We start from the raw sequence: 23,410 nt of genomic DNA, 5'->3' as shown, positions 1-23,410 counted from the left end.
TAACGAGTTACATTTACTTCGTTACATTTACTTGAGTAATTATTTGGGGTAACTAATACTTTTCGGAGTATATTTAAAGATTGGTACTTTATACTCTTACTTGAGTAAATTTTTGGGGAAAAATCTGTACTTTTACTTCGTTACTGTGGGCGACGCTTCTCTCGTTACTTTATCTTAATGCAATAAATGTTAAATGCTTCAGTTTATTCCAAACGCGCCGTCGACTTTTCTCTGGGCAATGAGCGATGCCCATTCGTGAATGATTCATTCTTTTGAGTCAATTCTGTTCAAAGGCTTGATCAAACCATTTAGCAAACGAGTGAATTGGTTCATGAATCAGTTTGAATGAGTTGTTCAGTTCCCCGCCGCACGCGCTGAGCACCTGAAGCGGTTCACTCAGAGTTGTAACGTGTCTGGAACTGCACTGAATTGAAAGCAAATCTGCAAAGGCTATTATTTGCTAGCGATGGAGATCCTTATTAGATGAACACCGCGTGTGCTGTCTACTGTTTAACAGGTAATAACTTGGGCTACATTCGATTACAGTACACGATACCACTGTGACATTAGTTTGTTGTACGTGTGTGGCTTATAACAGAGGGGAGTCAAGTTGAATGCAGCTTCCAAAAGACAAAAAATAGCCGATGAAGATTTTATTAATTTTAATACAATCACACCGGTGCAAGTACGTTCAGCAAGTCATAGCAACAGCTGCTGAATTCAGATCTGTGATCGCTGGCTGGCGCTGAGCCAGAGATATATGTGTTTTTACAGCAGTGTGCATTATAACCAATCACACATGATTCTTTTGGGCTTATTAAAGCATTTGCCAATCAGAGGTGTAACGATGAGTCATCGCTGAAATGCCGGTGCTTCCTTCACTCGCTCGCTGACTGAATACCTCTTTCTGGCGAATTCTCTCGCAGAAACAACAAAGTGCAGATGTGTGTATGAATTTTTAATTAAGATATTGATTTCACAGTGTTAACAGTTTCAGTGATTTTAATGGGAGTTTCTGAGAGTGATTGAAATCTAGACTGTCAGTGAAAATGATCTTTGATAATGTAAATGTTATTTGCTCTATTTCTGAACAATGAAAGATTAGTAGCAATATTTATATCACATTAACTTTCAATGTTAAATTCACATTTAATATAAAGTCAGTCGTATTAAAAATATGTTATGGCATGACACCTATATCTGTTACTTAAGTAAACAGACAGGGTTTTAAAATAAATTACATAAATTGGAGTAAAGGCTGATGAAATATATACATTTATACACGCACACATACATTACATACATTTTATCTATATATCTAAATAAAAATAGGCTCAGTATATATGACCCAAAGTAACTAGTAACTAACTACTTGAGTAGATTTTTTATCCGATACTATTTTACTCTTACTCTAGTAACAATTCAAGACTAGTACTTTTACTTTTACTTGAGTAAATATTTCTAGAAGTACTTTTACTTTTACTTGAGTACAGTTTTTGGGTACTCTACCCACCTCTGCCGAAAGTCAAGACAGAGTCTCTGCAAAAGTCTCAGCATCCTGCGTGGACGAAAAAACTCTGTCCATGGTTTCACTGGAGACCCGCAGCTGTGCCGGGTAGATGAAACCGCTCCTCACACCTGCACCTCGGAGTCGTTTGCGGACGGGATCAAATGCCTGTCGTTGCTTCATCACCTCCACTGGGTAATCAGGAAAAAAGTGAATCGCTTTGCCATTGTAGCGCAGAGGAAACTGCTGGGGGGCCAATTGTAGTATTTTCTCCTTCAACTGGAAATGATGAATCCGTGCTATCATTACACGTGGACGCGCATCGTCCTCAGAGAGCCGTCTTCCCAGCCGATGAGCCTGGTCTACTTCCAGCGGTTTGGGAAAGTTGTCAGCGCCCAGCAGCTCAGGGATGAACTTGGCCAAAAACTCCGTTGGATGTCCGTTCTCGATTTTCTCAGGCAAGCCGACAATTTTAATATTCTGCCGCCGGGAGCGAGCCTCCAGATCAGTTACTTTCAAACTTTCCAAATGCATTTTCGTACATTGCTGCTCAACAAGCGAGAGGCGGCGGTCATACTCCGAGCTAGCATTTTCCACCTTCTGTATTCGGTTACCGAGACTCGCCAGCGTTGCCTGGGTGGATGCCAAAGATGCCTCCAAGTCATTGAAACGGTCATTCATCTTCTTACTCATACTTCGTATCGCTGCGAGGATGCTCGATTCGGCTCCAGAGCAGACTCGTTGGCTAATTCCGGAGCTGCAGCAGCTAGCTCCGCACATGGCTGGCCATCATCATCAGCCTCACTTGAGGCTTTCTCTTGCCGCTTCCCTCTTTCAGATTTTGGTTTTGTCATCCCGAGGCACTTAAAATAAAATATTTATGAGACGTAACCGGGAAATTAGGTGAAATATTAAGTATATGACCAAATTATTTCAAACGTGGAGAGGAGCCCTGGAAAAACACGACTACTCCATACGGTGCTCACTAGCTCCCCCCATTTATAAGTCTTTTTGAGTTCATTAAAAGACATTTCTTGTGCCATTCTCTGACCAAAGATGTTCTGTAGGGAACAGAGGTTAAAAGGTCCCTTTATGTATTTCAGTCTGGTTCTGCTAGGTGGGGGGGGGGTCAATCCAAGGATCTTGTTTATTACTCTCATGGGTTTGCATGTGATGGCCGGTGTTGCATCTTGATTACTTGCCCCTAATTTGACAATCTCTTCTCCGAATTGAAATTGTCAATAATTGTTCTAGTGGTGTTAATGTTGAAAGCTGTTCTGTGAAAGAGTCGGTTGGTTGGTTATCTTGCTTCTGACTTGTGGCACTAGGAATGATTTACAACCTCCTGTTGCCTTTCTGAGGAATTTGGCTCATATTTCAAACATAGTCCTGATCGACTCTGGTTCGGGTCTGATACGCTACATGTATTACAAAAAATATAAAAAATCTGATTACTCACTTGTCAAAATAAAAGTAGGTTAATTGTGTATGTGTAAACCTTTATGGTTCTGTGGGGACTGTGATTGCTGAAGCACAAAAAACAGCCACTCCACAACAGCGAATGTGTGATTCATGGGTTTGTTGAAGCCAGTCCTCCAACCTTCTGCATCATTAAAGGGGAAGGTGGATATTACATCCATGAGCAAGGTACGTTCTCACCGAAGTCCTAATTTTGCTGTTCACGTGTGTCTGCAGCCAGTTACAGATGATCTACATTAGAGGTTTTCTTTCTGTTTGCCAGCTGTGAAGGTGCCAGACTGCTCCTGGGAAGACACAAACTTCACTGTGTTACCTGCAAACCAGTGATTTTAATCACCATCAATGGTAAAAACAATTCACTATTTAGATTTCTATTTTAGATTTGATGTTTTTCACACTGGTGTGCTGTGGCATTGTTCCCGTCAGTGTCTGTGGTATTGACTTTAACCGAAACAAAGACAGACATCTTTTTATTTTTGTCCGCTGCAAACAAACAAACAAACAAACAAAAAAATAGTTAGCTTTCCCAAAGCAGTAACATCCTTTGCGTCCTTCCATCATGAAGTTCAATCAACACAGCTGTCTGGAATTTGGTGAATCAGACAAATGTAAAGAATGTAGGCGTGACACTTCTCAAGAAGGATGAGTGTTATACTTACGCAATGTCTCTCAACCATTCACAATGTGCAGAATTAATTTTAAAATGAAGTATGTGCTAAATGTGTATTGATAATTTCTAAATGTGCTTTTTGTTTCAAGGGTGTTTTGACTCGCATCATTCACTATATAAGTGTCAAACATGCCAGCAGCAGTGGACTCCTGATTCAAATGACCTCTTTAGGAGTGGATATTGGCCAGCCTCTGTCAGTGATTCAGTGCTGTAGACACTGGACCTCCTGAACTCCTTTCAGGAACTCAAGGTCATCGCTCCAGGATTCTCCAGACAAGCCTTCACAAAGCTGCTGGAGCATCGCACTATGTGTGGAGGAAGAGTATGTGATATTGTTATTACTGTCTAATAACATGATTTTCCATAAGCACACAACATCACAAATACTGTTCATTTCTATGTAGTTTGGACATATCAACGGCGATGCTCTGCAGCGGAGCTTCTTCTTCTGCTGTAGTGCTCCTTTCACCTGCCCAGCCTGTACGCCGGAAATGTTGGTTGTTTCAGCTGATGGGAACAGAAAGCTATATGCCTTTCACAGAAACACAACGTGGTCTTTGTTTCAGTCTTTTTATTGATTTATTGATTAAGCATCATAACCTCATTATTTGCTTTCAACAGCACAGTGGACATGCTTACCTTGCATGCAATCAGACACTTCCCACAAGATATGTGAAGGTAAGTCTCCTATTAATTGTTTTGTGTGTCCTTTTGTTTTGTGCACTTGGCCTGTGGTTTATCATACCCAGTTTTTATCCTGAAAAAAACTAAATGACCAGTTTTATAGTGTGGACAGTATATATAGTGTGGACAGTAGTTATATAGTTATGTACAATTTCAAAACACTGCTTCAGGAAGCATCGGAGCGTTTATGAATCAGTGTGCTGTATCATGATTTGGATCAAGCTTCAAACTGCTGTAATATCATGACTTTGTGCTCTGAACCGCTGATTCGTCACGCTGATTCATTATGGTCAATTGAGGCCTCATTGAGCCATCGGATGTAATCGAAAATGTCTTCATTTGTCTTCTGAATATGAACTTAGGTCTTACGGCTGTGGAGCGACATGAGGGTCAGTAAGAAATGACATTATTCTCATTTTTGGGTGAACTAACCTTTTAACACTGTGTATCAGACTTGTCAGAGACTGCAAGGCTAGCTGAACTAAAAACAGAGCTACATTGCACAGATGAACTGGTGTCACAGTGTCTCTCTGATGTGAAGTAATGGGCAGCCGATGGTAAGCATGGCACTGGTTCTCAAGAACAAGATGGCTGAGGAGGGCAAGTTGAACAAAATCCCTACCAATTAAAGTATGAATTTCAAATGAAATAAATACACATTATCAGTCTCAGCCACAGAACTTGGATGGAGTAGAAAGGTTATTGTTCTTTTTGCCACATTTGGCTTGTACGTAATAAAATGGGGATTATAGTTTGCTATGGTGACAAGTCAGTAAGACTTTAGAGCATTTCACATTTGCTTGAGAGATTTGTTGTAAAAGGATAAATGAATGAAAGAATTTTGAAAATGTACATTTATGTCCAGAAATGTTACATGGGGTTAGGATAACATCAAGATTAAAGGGATAGTTCACCCAAAAATCTACATTTTGTCACTAATAACTCACCCTCATGTCGTTCCAAACCCGTAAGACCTTCGTTCATCTTCGGAACACAGTTTGAGATATTTTAGATTTAGTCCGAGAGCTCTCAGTCCCTCCATTGAAGCTGTGTGTACGGTCTACTGTCCATGTCCAGAAATTATTCAGCATTGTCTTCTCTTCCGTGTCTGTTGTGAGAGAGTTCATATCCGTCATATCCGGTTCGCGAAAAGAATCAATCGGATCGGATCTTTTTGAAACAGTTCACCAAATCGAACTGAATCATTTTAAACGGTTCACATCTATATCAAAATGTATTTCCTATTTATTTCCTATTCTATCGGTTTTCTTATTTTATTATTATTATATTGTTTAAAAACATTGCTATGTGTACCGATTTAAGCTAATTGAGACTAGCACTTGTAAATCATTGCTTTTAGTTGATTTTGATTACAATTTTTATTTCTCTTATTGATTAACTTTCATATTTTCAGCTGGATATCACAAAGAGATAAAAAAGAAACGGGAATATGGACAGTTACCCATTTAACTGGGAGCTTCTCTTGAATCCCTACATACTAAGATCTCTTAGATGAGATCCTCTACTGTAAGGACTGGAAAAGTAGGGTTTTGATGTCTTTATGGGGCTCTTCAAGAGTCTGTGGTCTCCTCTTAAACCAGCTGGTGGCGCTAGAGGGAAATCTCAGTGAAATATCCACTGTACACTGCTTCAGTTTTTTCTGCAAACTTGTGCTTACTTGTGTTTCTCTGTTTATTAATTTGTGACATGTTTTTAAATGATTTATATTATTTAGTTGATATTCTTTTTATCTTCATTGCATCAGTGATCACATGGATAATATCTTGTGGAGCTTCATGTTCTGCTGATCGTCACTCTCACACATCCAGGAAACCAGATCATAATATTATTGTTATTTTTATATTCACTTTGGTGGTGCTCATTTTTTATTGGACTTAATAGAGCCAGAATCTGAAATGAACTTTATCTACAGTCGGAAAGCAATATAAACGAATATTTTACCTTTTATAAGGCTATTTTATTTTATTGTATACCGGCCAGTCTAATATTGTTTTCTGTAACACATGGACATCTAAATTCACATATAAATAATCAAAAATATAAATGTTATTTATATATATATTATATATTTCTTACTTTTTAAAGTGATTCTTAAAGTGATATTCTCTGTATGTTTTGTGATCATATTAAAGTAAATATCATATTTATGCAGGTTAACTTTAGAGATGAGAGGTTGCTCAATTCCCTAAATCTGAATAATTGAACTGATAGGTTTGAAGATGATGGCTCACAAGATGAAATACTATATAAACAATACATTAATTGTAGTTTATCTTTGTTTGAATTTGTACAATGTGAATCAAGACTACAATTTGTAGAAAAAAGTAAATGCAAACATCCAGCCGTGAATATTTAATGGTCACTCGAGCAAAAGCATGTCATAACAATTCAAATTAATTAACCACTAATTTGCCAAAACATAAAACATTTACAAATCGAGATTGTTTTGGAGAAAGTGTGATGTACAAAGTGCTTGAAGAAGCTTCAGTTTTTGACGTCTTGTTCAGGAGTGAGAACGAGCTGCTCTTCACTGGTTTCTGGTTGTCAGTTTTCCACTGATTATCAGTTTTATCTGCTGGTTTGTGCTCAGTGTGGTTATAGTTCTCATCTCAGCTCTGACTGTGGTTTCACTAATAGATCTTTATCATAAGAATCTGAAAATACATAAATGCATGTTAGTTCTGCTGCAGGTCTGTGACTATTACACTAACATGATTTTTTCTAAAATAACTATTTGGTCACACTTGATTTTAAGGTCCATTTCTCACTATTAACTAACTATGAATTTTGCCTCAATAAACTTCTAATTACTGGTTATTAATAGATAATAAGGTAGCTGTTTAGTTATTGGTTAGGATTAGGGATGTAGAATATGGTCTTGCAGGATATATGTGCTTTATACAGTAAGTACTAATAAGCCAATATTCGATTAATATGCATGATAATAACAACATTAATTAATAGTGAGAATCGGTCCTTATAATAAAATGTTACCTTTTTTTCTTTTTTGTTGTTGTACAATCTACAGATAAATAAAAAATGTCGTGATATTTTTAATTTCTCCTAAATATACTCATTTAATAATTTATCTGCTCACATCAAGACAACTTTTAACTGTTTTAATTTCAGAACTTAAAAAAAAAGAATAATGAAAAAGAAAGAACAAAAATCATTTTAATAAGCTTTCCTTTACCTGCCCTTCATCTTTTCTCTCTATTCTCTCCAAGCTTGTGTTCTTCCTCACTCCTGGTTGTTTCTCACGTATAGCTCTGATGTCAGTGTCTGTGTGGGGCCTTGCTTAAATGTGCTCTAATCAATTCTGTCCACTTAAAGTTTTACACTTAAAACTGATTACTCACATCACATGAGACTCAAGCCATGTGTCAGGTATATAAAGCTCTGGATGAGCAGCTGAATGTTACATCCATCAATAGAGCTGAAGGTACATGTGAACACAATCAGAGCTGTAGATTTAGCTAGGGCTGATACAGACATGACTCTACTAACTTACTGAAAACATTAAATGTTTTATTAGTAATGACCTGTTACTCAGAATAAAACTATAATTTTAACAAATCTACACTGGATTTATAGAGGTGCTACAAAATTTGTTTACTTCATTTACATTTGTTAATACTTTTTACACTTATGGATATTATTCATGCATCTTACTAAAACAGCCGGAGCTCAGATCTGAGAGATAAGATCAAACCAGCAGATAAACCAACAACCAGAAACAGCAGAAGAAAACAGGAAGAAAGAGCAAAGACACACAGACTGTGTGACAGATGAAGTCAACCAAGATTGGAAACGGTTTTATGTCAAGAGAACAGTGCTGTAGAAATCTCCTGAATATATCTGGGTAAGACAAAATTGTTGTTTTCACTTGAAGTCATTAAATATGAAAATACATACAATTAGGGGTGCACCGATCACGATCGGCCGATCATTATTGCGCATCTCGTCAGTAAAGCCGGTTCTCTAATCATCGGTAAATTCCCTCAGGTGCGTGATTTCACATAGATCAGCTGTTACTACACAGAGCCGTTGTTAACTGAGAAGATGCGCAAATCCAAGTTCATTTTCAGCGTTTATTTGCGCATCTTCTCAGTTAACAACGGCTCTGTGTAGTAACAGCTGCACTATGTGAAATCACGCACCTGATGGAATTTACAACCAGGTTTACTGACGAGATGCGCATTAACGATCGGCCGATCGTGGTCAGTGCACCCCTACATACAATACATTTAATGCATAACTATTTTGTTGTTGTATATTAAGGTAAAATTATGAGCTTTGTATCTTCTGAAAGTTGATCAGCACTTATTCTGCACAGATAAAATTTTTCAAATTACTTATTACATATTTTCAGATGGAAATCATGAATACATCAAACAGATTCTATGATGTGGAAAATTATCCATTTAAATGGAAGCTTAGAGCTGACCTGGTGGAGTTGAGGGTCAGATTGTCCATCTTCGTCATCATTAGTGCATGTGCAGGTCTACCAGCTCTTGTTTGGTCTGTCAGAGATCTAATTCATCACAGAAAGAATGGACACCGGATTTCAGTTTTCATCATCCTCCTCCTCCTCACTGACTTTACTGATCTATTCTTTAGTCCCTACACACTGATAAAATATCTCTTAAATGAGATCCGGTATAAGTACTGGACAAATATGGTTATGTGGGGTTTATGGTGGTCATTGAAAGACTGTAGTCTCCTCTTAAACCAGCTGGTGGCGCTAGAGGGAATTCTCTCAGTCAAATCTCCACTGTACACTGCTTCTGTTTTCTCTTCACCATGTTTTATCATTTTCTACATACTTGTGTTTCTCTGTATCATTATTGGGGAAATGTTTTCTCATAGTTATAATAGATATGTGTTTTTTCTTGTTCCTTTTATCTTCATTGTGTCAGTGATCACATGGATAATATCTGCTAGAGCTTCATGTTCTGCTGATCGTCACTCTCACACATCCAGGAAACCAGATCGTCATATTTTGTTTGTTTTCATGTTCAATCTGCTGGTGATTTATCTGCCCTATACTGTATTCAGTTTCTTAATTTACTCGAGTCCATTTAACCATGAGTTTCTTCCTGTTTTCTGTATTCCTTATCTCCTGATGCTTGTGAGACTGATTTCAGATCCTCTTCTGTGTGTGCTGGTCTGCAGACAGAATCGCAGAATACAAACATCACTAAAACCAGAAGAGACCAGTTTAGTCTGAGGAGGTCTGGTAAGATGGACTGGTTGTGATGTCATGATAGTTTGACTACAAACAAGATGTATTGAAAATGTTTATTATAAGCACATGCTCTCGTGATAACTATTTGACTGTAAAGTATCTGTTGAACACATACATGCATTATACTTATTGTGCTGTTTCTATTTTACCAAGCGTGATCCTGTTTTAAAACGCATTACTGAAAAGACCCTAAACCAAAATATATCTAATAAATAAGTAGGTAAATAATATAATATAATATATAATAGAATACATTTATTTTACTGCTAACCAATAACACTGCATTCTATAAAACATGGAAATAAGGTTATTTTGTTATCATGTAAAAGTGATCATATTAACTTGAATCTCACATTCATATTAATGCTGTTTAATGATCTTTACATGTATAACTCACACATAACATAAACTGGATGTGAGATTCACAGTTAAAACACAGTCATCATGATCAGCTACTTATATAATATAAAGTCTCAGGTGAACAAGCAAACAAGGTCTTCATTTGTGGTAATTTATACTCTTATATGTTTAATTCTTTATATAGTTCTTTGGATGTATCCTGTTTTCATCATTCCACTAATTTTGTGATTAATGGATGATATGACCCAAAGAGACTTGCTGTCTTTCATATGAATGCTGTCGTCAGCATGCGTGATATGCACAAAAATGCATCATAAAATCCCCCCAAAAAGCAAGAGACATAACACAATACAAACCAACACTCATTTATTCTGCTGTATTTCAAACATGCTGCATTAATGTACACTGAACAAAATTATAAATGCAACACTTCTGTTTTTGACACAGTTCTATGTACACAAAAGGCCTATTTCTGTCTAAATCTGTGTTAGTGAGCACTTCTCCTTTGCCGAGATAATCCATCCACCCAGGGGCGTACTGGCCATCTTGAGCACCAGGACTTTTCCCGGTGGGCCGCTGGCCAATGTGGGCCAGCCTACCCGGTACACAAGTATATGTATTTTTTTTAAATGACGGAAATCATAACATTACATCTCTTTTCTATGCAAATGAGTGAGTAGATCCCGTGGCCGACAAGGAGTATGTTTTGTTTGCATGAGTGTTTTGCCCTCCCTCCCTGTTTAGTTTGGTCTACTCCATTGCGTATTTTGAAACACACCCCTTTACAGAGAGAGAGACAGATTTATCCGGTACAGTGAATTTCTCTGAGCAGCAGGCCACTGTATACATTCACGCTTGAATCTGCAAGATTTAGAGACAAGTGCAAACGATCAACTATGATCCGTTTTACCCCTTCAAACGAGTGAACAACGTGAATCAAGTTAGGAATTTTACATCACTATTCAAGATAGCAGTCGGTCAGAGCGGTGACATATTTTGTAGCCCGACTTTTTACGATTTGATGAGCCCTGCACCTCAGATCTATTTAGTTTGTGAACCATTGGTTTACACACTGGTTTCGTTCAACAAAATAAATTATTATTTTTAAAGATTGACTCAAAAGAATCATCTGTTCACAAATTGGATCATGAACTTCTATTACAGAGTCAAAGATGATCTATTATTGAACATCTCGAATAAATAAAGACTTCAAGTTCATCTGTAAAGCACATAAAGCTATCATTTGAGTATATAAACTTCTATTTCATACATGATTCTTGTGGATCTGTTAACTGAATGCAAAGTGTGAGTTCTAGTAGAATGTTTGTGTCGTGATGAGCATGTACAGCTGCTGCAAGCAGGTTTTTTTTTTTTTTTTTTTTTTTCAACGGAGGATCATTTGCCCTATTGGTCAAAATCCACAAACTGTATACTTAAATATTAAATTAATAAATTACATCAAAACAGGGGCGAATGCGTTATGACAACACAGTCTCACTCTCTACTCGTCAAATGTCTGACGCATGGTCAAGGGATCTGGCGTCACTTTTTTGACTCACTGGGTATACCTTTGGCGTTATTTTTCAACGTGCAGGTTAGTCCGATAGACTTCTATAGAACTCAACAGCGTTTAAATTTGAAGTCTTGGGTCAGCATACCGCAACGAGACTAAATAAATAAAAATAAAAATGAATAGATTACAAAAAATTATATATGACAGAGATAGTTTTAATCTGGCCCTCCAACTTGTTTTTGAGGTTTAAAAATCCTCGCAATCTGATATCAAAGTGCTCTCTGTGCAAAGGCTTAGCGCGTTCATCAGTGGTGAGTTTAACAACACTCAACTGCAGGTAAAACAGCATTCAGCGGTGAGTTTAACAACACTCAACTCGAGGTAAAACAGCATTCAGCGGTGAGTTTGACCAAAGCAATGCTCCACTGCAGGGAAAACTGCATTAAAAGGTGAGTTTAAAAACGCTCCAAGGCGCGTGCAAGTAAGCAGTTTAACCGTTTTCTTACAACCCATTCTCGCTTATCGCTTATTCATAGTTTATCATTATGAAATCACGTTCAAGAAGTCTCATTCAGCACACATCGCAATACTTGACATCAGTTTACATGTGCCACAGGTTCGGTGAGTGTACTGCATGTAAATACGCTCTTTTAATGCCTGTTATAAAATGTATTCTGTCTTCTTTATTAATCAGATTAGCGCCGTATTGTTTACTCGCTGTATTATATCAGTCATCCGAGGCTGTCTTTGAGTTTGATTGCATTTAACTAAATGAACACACCTGCTAACTAGTGTGATTAAACTCTGTCGGTCACGTGACGTGCCATAGACTTTCAATATATTCATTTCAGGTTCAAATATGTAAATTTGTAGTAAAATCATGGTAACCACGACACGTACAATAGTAACAAATTAAATTTGAAGTTAAAACCCAGGAACGGGACATTAACCATGTTTTTTACCACAGTAACTGTAGTTTACTATGCTATATTAATAATCAATACAACAATACAATAATCATCAAACTAACTATGGTTGTACAACTGTAATGGTCGTTTTTGATGTGCATTTATATGACAGATATCACACATTTACTGTACCATGCTTTTGATACCTTTTTATGTAAATCCAAAAAAAGTAAATAAATAAAAGGACACATTTTCCCCCTCTTGCAGTTCATTCATATCAGTTTATATTTTAAATATTTTGCTCACAAAACATTATTAAAATTCTGTTTATAATACTATTTTATTCAACCCCCCCCCCCCTTTCTTATTTTTATTATTATTTTATTTTTTTAGTTGAAAAGATGTAAAGGAAGCATTCATCCCTGTGGTGTTTATGGAGAGGTTTTCCTTCAGAAATGGAGAAGACAGAAAGCTGCGGAGGCAGACATTTGCAGCAGTAAGTCTGTGATAGTTTGACCTTTTTATCAAACTGCTGTTATAAATTGCACAGCATTTGTTTTTTCTTAAACTTTTGCACTGTCCAAATACCCACACTTGCCATCTTTGCACTTGACCACTTGATTATTTATTTGACGTATTTCCTGTGTTTAGCCCAAGTGTTCGAGTGAGCAATGATGACCACAAGTGTGTGTCGAACTTTTCATGACCTGATGACTGTGTTTCCCAATCCTGATCCTGGAGAGCCCCAACACTGCACGGTTTTGGTGTCTCTCTTATCTGACAAACACACTTTTGAGGTCTTGGAGTCTTCACTGATGAGCTGATGAGTTGAATCAGGTGTGTTTGAACAGGGAGACATCTCAAATATGCAGTGTTGGGGTTCTCCAGGACCAGGATTGGGAGCCACTGCCTTATGGGACACACTTAAAAAGTGAAAAGTGAAGTGACATTCAGCCAAGTATGGTGACCCATACTCAGAATTCATGCTCTGCATTTAACCCATCCGAAGTGCACACACACAGAGCAGTGAACACACACACACACACTGTGAACACACACCCAGAGCAGTGGGCAGCCATATGCTGCGGCGCCCGAAGAGCAGTTGGGGGTTCAGTGCCTTGCTCAAGGGCACCTAAGTCGTGGTATTGAGGGTGGAGAGAGAACTGTACATGCACTCCCCCCACCCACAATTCCTGCCGGCCCGGGACTTGAACTCACAACCTTTCGATTGGGAGTCCGACTCTCTAACCATTAGGCCACGACTTCCCCCCATTAAGTGTTTACAGAGATTTTTAGTTTTTTTTTTTATTATTCAACTTTGTATTTTAAAATAAATTCTAAATCTCTTTTCATTAGTCCCTATTACAGAGGACAATAAAATTTTTGGTGCTTCTAATTTAGTGAAAAAATTATTTTCAATATCTAATTATTATTATTATTAATGTTTAACTTACATTGGAAAGGTTTCCGTGACCCCTTGTGAGATCTCGGCAAAAAGTCTCACAATTTATTCCAAAATATGATGCATGATGGGATACACTAAGCCTGGTATAGAGCTCCGGAGCGGTATTGGAGATAGTGTGGGTTTAGTGTGTGTTGAAGGCACTGCGCTTTGGCATTATTAAGACTTGCGCACTACTGATAACAGTCCTGTTAGCTTGTAATAATTTTCTAAAATAATTAATATGAATATAGCTTGTTATTAATGACTTGCTTTTATTAATGGATGCATTTAACATTTAATTATACAGCATCTTTACAGAGGCTGTATAATTACACACACACACACACACACACACACACATACACACAGTAATGTATAAGTTGCATGTAATGTAATACTATTTCCTTCCTTTCTGTCTTAAAGGATTGTTTGCAGATAATGCTGTTCTTCTTTTTCAGGTCTACAATATCGAGCTCAGCAGCTCTTTTAAGAGCCAACCCTCACAAACCTTCCTAAAAACTAAAAGAGCTATTACTGAGTCTGAGCGAATCTTGCCATGATCAGCTCTTCCCAGTTACATTTGTTTAGAGTTTTTTTTTAATCAACATTTACTCATCAAATGCTCTGGTCTGAATCTTATTTTAAATTAACTTAATTATATGTTTAATGAGCAATATTAATTGCACACAGAGTAAGTAGAGATTATCTTGTTTTTCAGAAGAGAAGGAAGACCAAGGAAAATATTTGCTCAGGATGAGGAATGAAGATGGCCATCTTGAGGCCAAACAAACAGAAGTCCTCTGGTATGTGTGTGTTAAAACAATGCTGTGTTATGTGTTACAGGACTTTATGATTTTATCTCACAGGACTGTTCATGTCAGCCGTAATTATTATTTCTAATATGTTTTTTTTTTTTTTTTTTTGATACAGCTATTACATTTATAGCATGTTGGCAAAGTGTGACTGGAACATGTTTAAATTAAGTAAAAAAAAAAAAAAAACACACCACCTGTTTGTCTTAAATAAAAGAATACAAGTTTTATAAAAGTGGTTTACATTATTTAATTGTTTCATAAATGTTTTGTTATAAATTGTGGATTTGAAGCAAGGCCTTACACTGCACGGACTAAAACACATTTGTGAGAGAAGTCAGGAACTTTGGAGAAAGATTCTAGAGGAAAAAAAGACACATTTACTGCAACAATAGATGAATTATAGAGGCAAAAATTTCTGTCACATGCTATGGGGTGTCTCATGAGCAAGTCCTTTGCCTTAATTCTTGCAGAATTACATTTTTATTGCAGTATTTTAATTTGTACAGATGACCTCATCAGCCAAATGAGGGGTTTTGACCAAGTGATGCTCTTGAAAGGAGTGAAACAAGAGGATGTGGTAAATTGTCTTCAGAGAAAAAGCTTCTCAAAAGGTCTTGAAACAGATTGAATAATGGTAAGTGTACAGTACAACAAGGGTCATAGTTGCTTACCCTGCTAAAATCAATTTATGATATTAATTTATGATATTAATTAATTTTTGATCCATTATTATTTTCCTTGAATCGTGTTTGTCTTGATGCTACTTTATCAACTTCATAGTCTATGCTTCAATAAAATTAACATGGTGAACATTGTGTGTTGAAAATTCTTGGTAAATTAATAATTTTACAAGTTAGGTTAATATGTGTTTATTCTACACTTGAAAAACTACATATTATTAATTACCAGGATTATTTTTTACTTAAAATATAAACATTTTTATCAGATTAATGACATCTGGAACAACAATACACCAGAAAGTTATTATTGTATATATTTAATCACAAATATGCCTTTTTTAATATATATACATATAAAGGGAGTTACTAGATAAAGTATTTTGAAAAGCCATTTGCTTTATTGTTACAAACACTTGAGGGATAACTGAGAATGTAGCAGGAATGATCAACGTGAATCTTGTACTCCATTAAAACCAAGAGCATCCACATTACTGATGTCCAGCATCTGAGGAGCAAGACACGGGGGTGAGGAGGAAATTTTTACACTGATTGTTGCTAATTAGTTTATATATATATATATAGTATTCTTAGTACTCCATGAATTCTTCCTTGTGTAATAGTGAAGTATCACAATGTGTATTCATTGTCCTTGATTATTACTTAACAGTGGGGAATAGATAATGGCAAGTTGTTGCAGGTTTATCCATTATAATTATTACTGTTAACTTCAAAAATAAAATAAATAATCTATTATTTTTATTATTAAATCATTTATTTATCATTTTTCCATGTTTCATCAGATGGCCTCACAATGTCCTGTCAAAAGCTTTACTAGCCATGATGTAAAAATAGAAAAGTGTGGACTGTGAAAACGTACTCGGTTACTAAACGTAACCTCGGTTCTCTCTAGAAGAGCGAACGAGTACTGCGTCTTAGCTAAGACGCTACGGGAAAAGTCTCTTTTCACGAAATACTGAAGCAAAAAATTATCCTTAATTTTGTATTTTTGTAAAGCGATACACAGCCATAGGCGAGACGGCTCGTTCGCTCATTGGCTTGTTCTGCGGCAACTGCACAGCCTATCGAGCGCAGGCTGATGCAACATCAGACCAATAAGGGCGCTTCGCGTCCTTCTTTCCACTTCCCGCCGAAACGGGTGTGGCCAAACCTATAAAAGGAGCTCGAAAAGGCTGACTCACCTGATTTATTTCATCGCCGAAGCGAACCAGAGTGAATCGTGCGCACGGCAGAGAACGCAGTACTCGTTCGCTCTTCTAGAGAGAACCGAGGTTACGTTTAGTAACCAAGTACATTCTCTTACGAGAGCTCTCTCGTACTGCGTCTTAGCTAAGACGCTACGGGAACCCAATGTAAAACGCTGTGCGCGCAGGGATCACACACCAATAAACCTGAAGCAACGCTCAGGATTTACAGTGCACAGTCACCTGAGGGACTCACAGAGAGTCCAGGACAGAAAAGGGGGAAAGCCCTCCGTCCCATATCTAGCAGCATCCGTAGATGCGGCAATATGACATCACACAGCCGAGGCAACGCCTGACTAATGTGGCAATGCGGGTCTTACGCAATACTGCCCATATAACAGTCGGCAGCGCATAGCGCTCATGAACTCAGAATTCCCCTCAGGGCCCTGATTCGACTATACCGACAGCAGCGTTGCTTGCAAGGCAGGAACCTCCAGGTTATAGAACCTGATAAATGTAGACAGCGAGGCCCAACCTGCCGCCATACATATATCCTGCAAGGAGATCCCAGTAGACCACGCCCACGGCGAGGCGACGCCTCTTGTGGAGTATGCTCTGACGCCCAATGGGCACTGAAGGCCCCTGGAAGCGTAAGCTAACGCTATGGCGTCAACTATCTATCTGGATAGAGTCTGTCTCGAAACAGCCATTCCCTTGGAACGTCCACCGAACGAGACAAACAGCTGCTCCGTCTGCCGAAAGGCAGCAGAGCGAGACACATAAGCTCTTAAAACCCTGACAGGGCAAAGAAGACTCGAGTCTCTATCCTCTCCTGACACCGGCAGGGCAGACAGGGCAATAACCTGAGCCCGAAACGGCCTGTTGAGGGATTTCGGCACATAACCGTGCCTAGGTTTGAGTATGACCCTTGAGTCATTAGGCCCAAACTCCAAGCACGACTGGCTCACCGAGAGCGCGTGCAAATCACCCACATGCTTCACCGAAGCGAGAGCCAACAAGAATACTGTCCTGAACGACAGATGCTGAAGGCTAACCGATTGGATTGGCTCAAAAGGGGGACCCTTCATGGCCTCCAAAACCGCCGCGAGGTCCCACAAAGGGACTGACGGAGGTCTGGGAGGATTCAGCCTCCTAGCTCCTCTGAGGAACCGGATGACCAAATCATTCCTTCCTATTGACTGACCGAGCGCTGTTTCAGAAAACGCTGCGATAGCTGCCACATAAACTTTGAGCGTGGATGGGGCTCTGCCCTTATCCAACAGCTCCTGTAGGAAGGAGAGAACCTCCGTCACCTCACAACTAAGGGGTGAATATCCTCGAGCTGTGCACCAGCTGGAGAACACCGATCACTTCAAGGCATACAGACGTTGTGTCGATGGAGCTCCCACTGCGAGATCAGCGGGTAACCGCTGAGCGCCCACACATGGAGGGACCACAACTCCAGTTGAGGGTGCCAAATCGGGCCCCTGGCCTGCGAGAGGAGGTCCCTCCTCAACGGTACTGGCCACGGGGCGACATCTGCTAACTGCATCAAATCTGGGAACCATCGTTGGTTCTTCCAAAGAGGTGCTACAAGCAGTATTGAACATCTCGTTTCTCTCACCCGTTCTATCACCTGCGGAAGGAGGGAGACGGAAGGGAAAGCATAAAGCGGGCAGTACGGCCATTCCCGTGACAGCGCGCTTTCGTTCTTGGAAAAGAACGCAGGGCAGTGAGCATTTTCGTGGGACGCGAAGAGGTCCACCTGTGCCCTGCCAAATCTCTCCCACAACAGCCGGACTGTTTGCGGGTGTAGAGACCATTCGCCCGTAGGAACATTGCCTCTGGACAGCCTGTCTGGACCCAGATTCTGTAGCCCAGGCACATGCACTGCCCTCAGCGAACGCACGTTGCGCTGAGCCCAAACCAGGAGGCGTTCCGCTAGCCTGTACAGGTTTCAGGACCCGAGACCGCCCTGGCGATTTATGTAGGACACCACAGACATGTTGTCCGAATGGACTAAGACGTGGTGATCCTTTATTTGGGGACAAAAGCGCATCAGCGCGTTCTCCACTGCCAGCATTTCTAGACAGTTGATATGATGGAGCTTTTCCCGTTCTGACCATAGGCCAAAGGACGGTCTGCCCTCGAGCAGCGCTCCCCATCCCGAAGTGGAGGCGTCCATCGACACCATCTTCACATTCGGGGAAGTCCCCAGGCTTACACCTGATCAGTACCAGCCGTTCGCTGTCCAAGGTGCCAGAGCTGTGACACAGCTCTGATTGACCTTGAGATGCAGCCGGCCAGACGCCCCCGCTCTGCGCGGCACCCGCGTCTTCAGCCAGAACTGCAGGGGGCGCATGCGGAGCAGGCCCAGCTGCAGAGCCGGAGATGCTGAGTCCATGAGGCCCAGCATCTTCTGACAGTGTTTGAGCGACACGGTCGCGCCGCAGCGGAAAGAACTCGCTGCGCGCTGAATGCCCATCACCCGCTGTGGTGACAGCCGCGCTGTCATGGAACACGAGTTCAGAACTATTCCCAGAAACAGAATCGTCTGACTGGGGTTCAGCGAACTCTTCGCCCAATTGACACTGAGGCCGAGCTTCTCGAGGTGATCGAGTAAAACGGCCCTGTGGTCCACGAGCTCCACTCGTGATCGGGCCAGAACCAACCAGTCGTCCAAATAATTCAGCACTCGCATGCCTCTGAGTCTGAGAGGAACGAGAGCTGCATCCATACACCTCGTAAACGAACGAGGAGCCACGGACAAGCCGAACGGCAGGACTGTAAACTGGTATGCCTGGCCCTCGAAGGCGAATCTCAAATATCGCCTGTGGTTTGACGCTATCTGTATTTGAAAATATGCGTCCTTCAGATCTATTGACATGAACCAGTCCCCTCTGCGAATCTGCGCGAGGAGCTTCCTGGTCGTAAGCATTTTGAATGCTTGAGACCCCCGTCTCTCTTGGGCACCAAAAAGTATCTGCTGTACAGCCCCCCCTCGCTTTGAGCTTGAGACACAGGCTCTACAGCCCCTTTGCTCAACAGTTTTGATATTTCGGCCCAAAGTATGTGTGCTACTTCTGTTTTGACCGTAGTTTCGACGCGCACTGAAAAGCGCGGAGGGCGTCGAAGAAACTGTAGCGGGTAGCCTCTCTTTATAATGCCTAGCACCCAATCCGAAACCCCTGGAAGCGCTGACCATGCATCTGCATGAATGGCTAAGGGCTGGATGCGAAGCGCGCTCTGTTGACTGGGCAACGGTGGCACTCGGGTGTGCTGCGCATTTGAGGCGGGGAGCGCGCTGATCACAGCCGGCAGATCGCTCCTTCTCGACCCCGTCCCGGCGCTTAACCGACTGGGGGAAGGCTGAGCAGGTCCCGTGGGACTCGATATGTCTGCGAGTAACTGTGGGCTGCAGATGTGCACATTTACCACTTTCAACTCGCTGTCTGCCTGTGCAGAGCGTACGTGCACGGGCCTCGTTTTTACCGAAGCCAAGCGCTGTATGTGACATAGTGTATGTGGGCACTGGGGAGTGGGCACGTTTACTATGCGGCGCGCTCGAACGATCTGCGTCGATCTTATGTGCGCGAGCCCTGTGTGCAGGGCTGTGCTTACATGTGGAGATGGGCACTAAGGAGTGGGCATCATCACTGCATTTATAGCACCATCGGCCGTGGCCGGACGAGCGTGCACGGGTTTCGTTTTTACAGAAACCACATGACGCGTGTGACATAGTAATTGTGGGCACTGAGGGGTGGGCACGCTTACTATGCAGTGTGCGCGATCGACTTGAGTCGCTTTTATGGGCGCAGGCCCTGTGTGCAGGGCTGTGCTTACATGTGGAGATGGGCACTGAGGAGTTGGCATCGTCACTGCATTTATAGCACCATCGGCCGCGGCCGGACGAACGTGCACGGTTTTCGTTTTTAAAGAAACCACATGACGCGTGTGACATAGTGATTGTGGGCACTGAGGAGTGGGCACGTTTACTATGTAGTGCGCGTGATCGACTTGAGTCGCTTTTATGGGTGCGGGCCCTGTGTGCAGGGCTGTGCTTACATGTGGAGATGGGCACTGAGGAGTGGGCATCGTCACAACATTTATAGCACCATCGGCCGTGGCCGAACGAACGTGCACAGGTTTCATTTTTACAGAAACCACATGACGCGTGTGACATAGTGATTGTGGGCGCTGAGGAGTGGGCACGTTTACTATGTAGAGCGCGTGATCGACTTGAGTCGCTTTTATGGGCGTGAGCCCTGTGTGAAGGGCTGTGCTTATATGTGGAGATGGGCACTGGGCAGTGGGCATCGTCACTACATTTATAGCACCATCGGCCGTGGCCGGGACACCAGAAATTACACCTTTTTCGGGAAATATCTGGGTAGCCGTGATAACGGTTTTGGTGTGCAGGCAAGCGGGCAACCATACAGGCTTGCACATTGCAAAAGACGCTGAAACAGTTACAATCTCTGGAACTGAAACAGCGGCGTGCTTAGGTGAGAGCCCGGCTACAGCGGAACTCGTACACCGGCGCTTCGATGAAGCAGCCATCGTGAGTAGTGCAGACGCAGCGTCATGCAGCATGCATAGATGGCTTTCCTAGGATGGCTTCGGGGCTCCCGGCCTCACCGTAATCCTCTGCCGCGGTCCCCGCGGCTCGGGGCGACGGCCGGTAGAGCGAGAACGGGGGTCTCGAGCTGCGTTGCTGAAGCTGTTGTGATAACGGCTTTTGTGTGCAGGCAAGCAGGCAACTGTGCAGGCTTGCGCGTTGCAGAAAACGCTGAGACAGTCACAATTCCTGGAAGTGAAACAGCGGCGCGCTTGGGTGAGAGCTCGGCCACAGCGGAACTCGTACACCTGCGCTTTGATGAAGCAGCCATCGCGAGTAGTGCAGCCGCAGCGTCACAATATGGAGCGTTCCAAGCCTTCGCCACCTCTTCGTGAAGCTCAGGAAGAAATGAGGCGGGCTTATGAGAAGTACGCTCATCCGAAAGGAACATACCATCCAGCTGGGAACGAGGGGGGGGGCGCTGGGGCAGACCACTCGCGGCCGAGACTCGTCGCGGCCAAAACGAGCACTCGCCCCGGCTCCTTCTCGATGTCAGCTCGTCTGCTGGGCTTCTGAGCAGAAGGCGCGAGATCCTCAGAGCTCGCCCAGCCCTCACTGCCCGAAGCTAGCAGAGAGCGCATGTCCTCTTCCCCCGACGCGGCCCTGAGATCGACTTCCTCGGACGACGTGCCGGCAAACAGCGGGCGCTGCCCACGGGAAGCGATGCAGGGGGGGCCGGTGAAGCAGGGCGAACCGGCGAGCTCGGTTGAGCTGAAGACGGTTCCGGAATCCGCTGGAAGCGACGCTTTTACGGCGCCTCAGCGCAGCGGAGAATGCAGGCTCAGAGAAAAAGGCCAGGCGAGTCCTCAGAGTCACCGTGGCAACAGCTCGCAGCGAGGGCATCCGCCGTCAGCGAGCGCGAGCACTGCATGATCTTCAACCAGGCAGGAGACACAGATGACGTACCGGTCTCCCTCGCTGAGTGGGGCTCTGACGAGCCGCAGGAAGGCATCTTATAAAAGACGCGAGCTCTTTTACGAGTGTGTGTCGCAGGGCGAACACACACACACACATAAAGAACAGTGGATATAACAGAATTGAAAGGATATAGGCGCCGGACAGCGCAGCAGGAACGGCAGTGGAAGGCGGCGAAGGCCAGCAGCTTCAGAATGGCTCGTCCCGCTGATATGCCTCTCAGACGGCGCTTGCTTCCTCCGTGATCCAGCGATGCCTGAGCTTCGCTGAAGAGATGAAAAATCAGGTGAGTCAGCCTTTTCGAGCTCCTTTTATAGGTTGGGCCACACCCGTTTCGGCGGGAAGTGGCAAGAAGAGCGCGAAGCGCCCTTATTGGTCTGATGTTGCATCAGCCTGCACTCGATAGGCTGTGCAGTTGCCGCAGAACAAGCCAATGAGCGAACGAGCCATCTCGTCTATGGCTGTGTACTGCTGCAAATGCGCTTTACAAAAATACAAAATTAAGGATAATTTTTTGCTTCAGTATTTCGTGAAAAGAGACTTTTCCCGTAGCGTCTTAGCTAAGACGCAGTACGAGAGAGCTCTCGTAAGATGAGGAGAACACATATATGTAAGTTTTACTGCCCTTCTACCCCCAGGTGCCCAGTAGCACCCCCCGGAAGAGCCAAAAACTGTACGTTTCAAATTGCTGTAAATCAGAGTCCAATTAACGAATCAAAAAGAAAACCGGAAGGATTATTACTTATGCTATGCTGATAAAATAATGTCTGGCACAGTTTTCAGACATAAATGGAAATGTGTCATAAAGGCATTTTAAATATTGCTCACTCTAAAATACCAAATTTCACTCTGTCTTTCAATTATATCATAGAGGTTTACACAATGAAAATATTTAGACATCCAGTTTTTCATTAAATATATTATTTATTTCATTTCGTCAATAAAATGATTTAAACTATTTCACGAGTTCACACTTAAATATAATTAGCTGAAGTATTATAATGCATATTTGGCGTGCTGTCCGGGAAAGGGGCTCCGAGCTCGGGAATGGCCCGAACCTAGAGTACACCCCCGTATAATATAAAAGTGTAAAATGAACTCTAGTGGAGGAGATAAACCGTCAATGGAGACAGGTAGGCTAATTCAGCTGTATTTATATCCTAAGGTTGATTATCTTAAGTGGCTCCACCTGTGCTAATTAGGCTAAGTATCTGACGTGCTCCTCCCGAACCTTGTTATGAAACTACATTTCACGAGTTCACACTTACATATAATTAGCTGAAGTATTATAATGTAATTTGGCGTGCTGTCCGGGGAAGGGGCTCCGAGCTCGGGAATGGCCCGAA

The 23,410-nt window shown here is 41.9% G+C and overlaps 1 protein-coding gene and 1 long non-coding RNA gene across 3 annotated transcripts in view; one reads left to right on the top strand and one right to left on the bottom strand.

Moving 5' to 3' along the window:
• Positions 1–23,410, bottom strand: part of LOC132127618 (obscurin-like) — a 499,117-nt gene that overhangs the window by 186,598 nt on the left and 289,109 nt on the right. The gene's annotated exons all lie outside the window — the stretch shown is intronic.
• Positions 12,480–23,410, top strand: part of LOC132127750 (uncharacterized) — a 461,390-nt gene continuing 450,459 nt past the window's right edge. Inside the window, exon 1 of the long non-coding RNA XR_009427593.1 lies at positions 12,480–12,886. This is a non-coding gene — a long non-coding RNA (uncharacterized LOC132127750). The remainder of the gene's footprint in view (positions 12,887–23,410) is intronic.

Source organism: Carassius carassius, chromosome 3 (genome assembly GCF_963082965.1).
Source record: "Carassius carassius chromosome 3, fCarCar2.1, whole genome shotgun sequence".
NCBI lineage: Eukaryota > Metazoa > Chordata > Actinopteri > Cypriniformes > Cyprinidae > Carassius > Carassius carassius.
The sequence above is the reverse complement of the archived record's forward strand: the minus strand, read 5'-3'. Positions and strand labels throughout refer to the sequence as shown.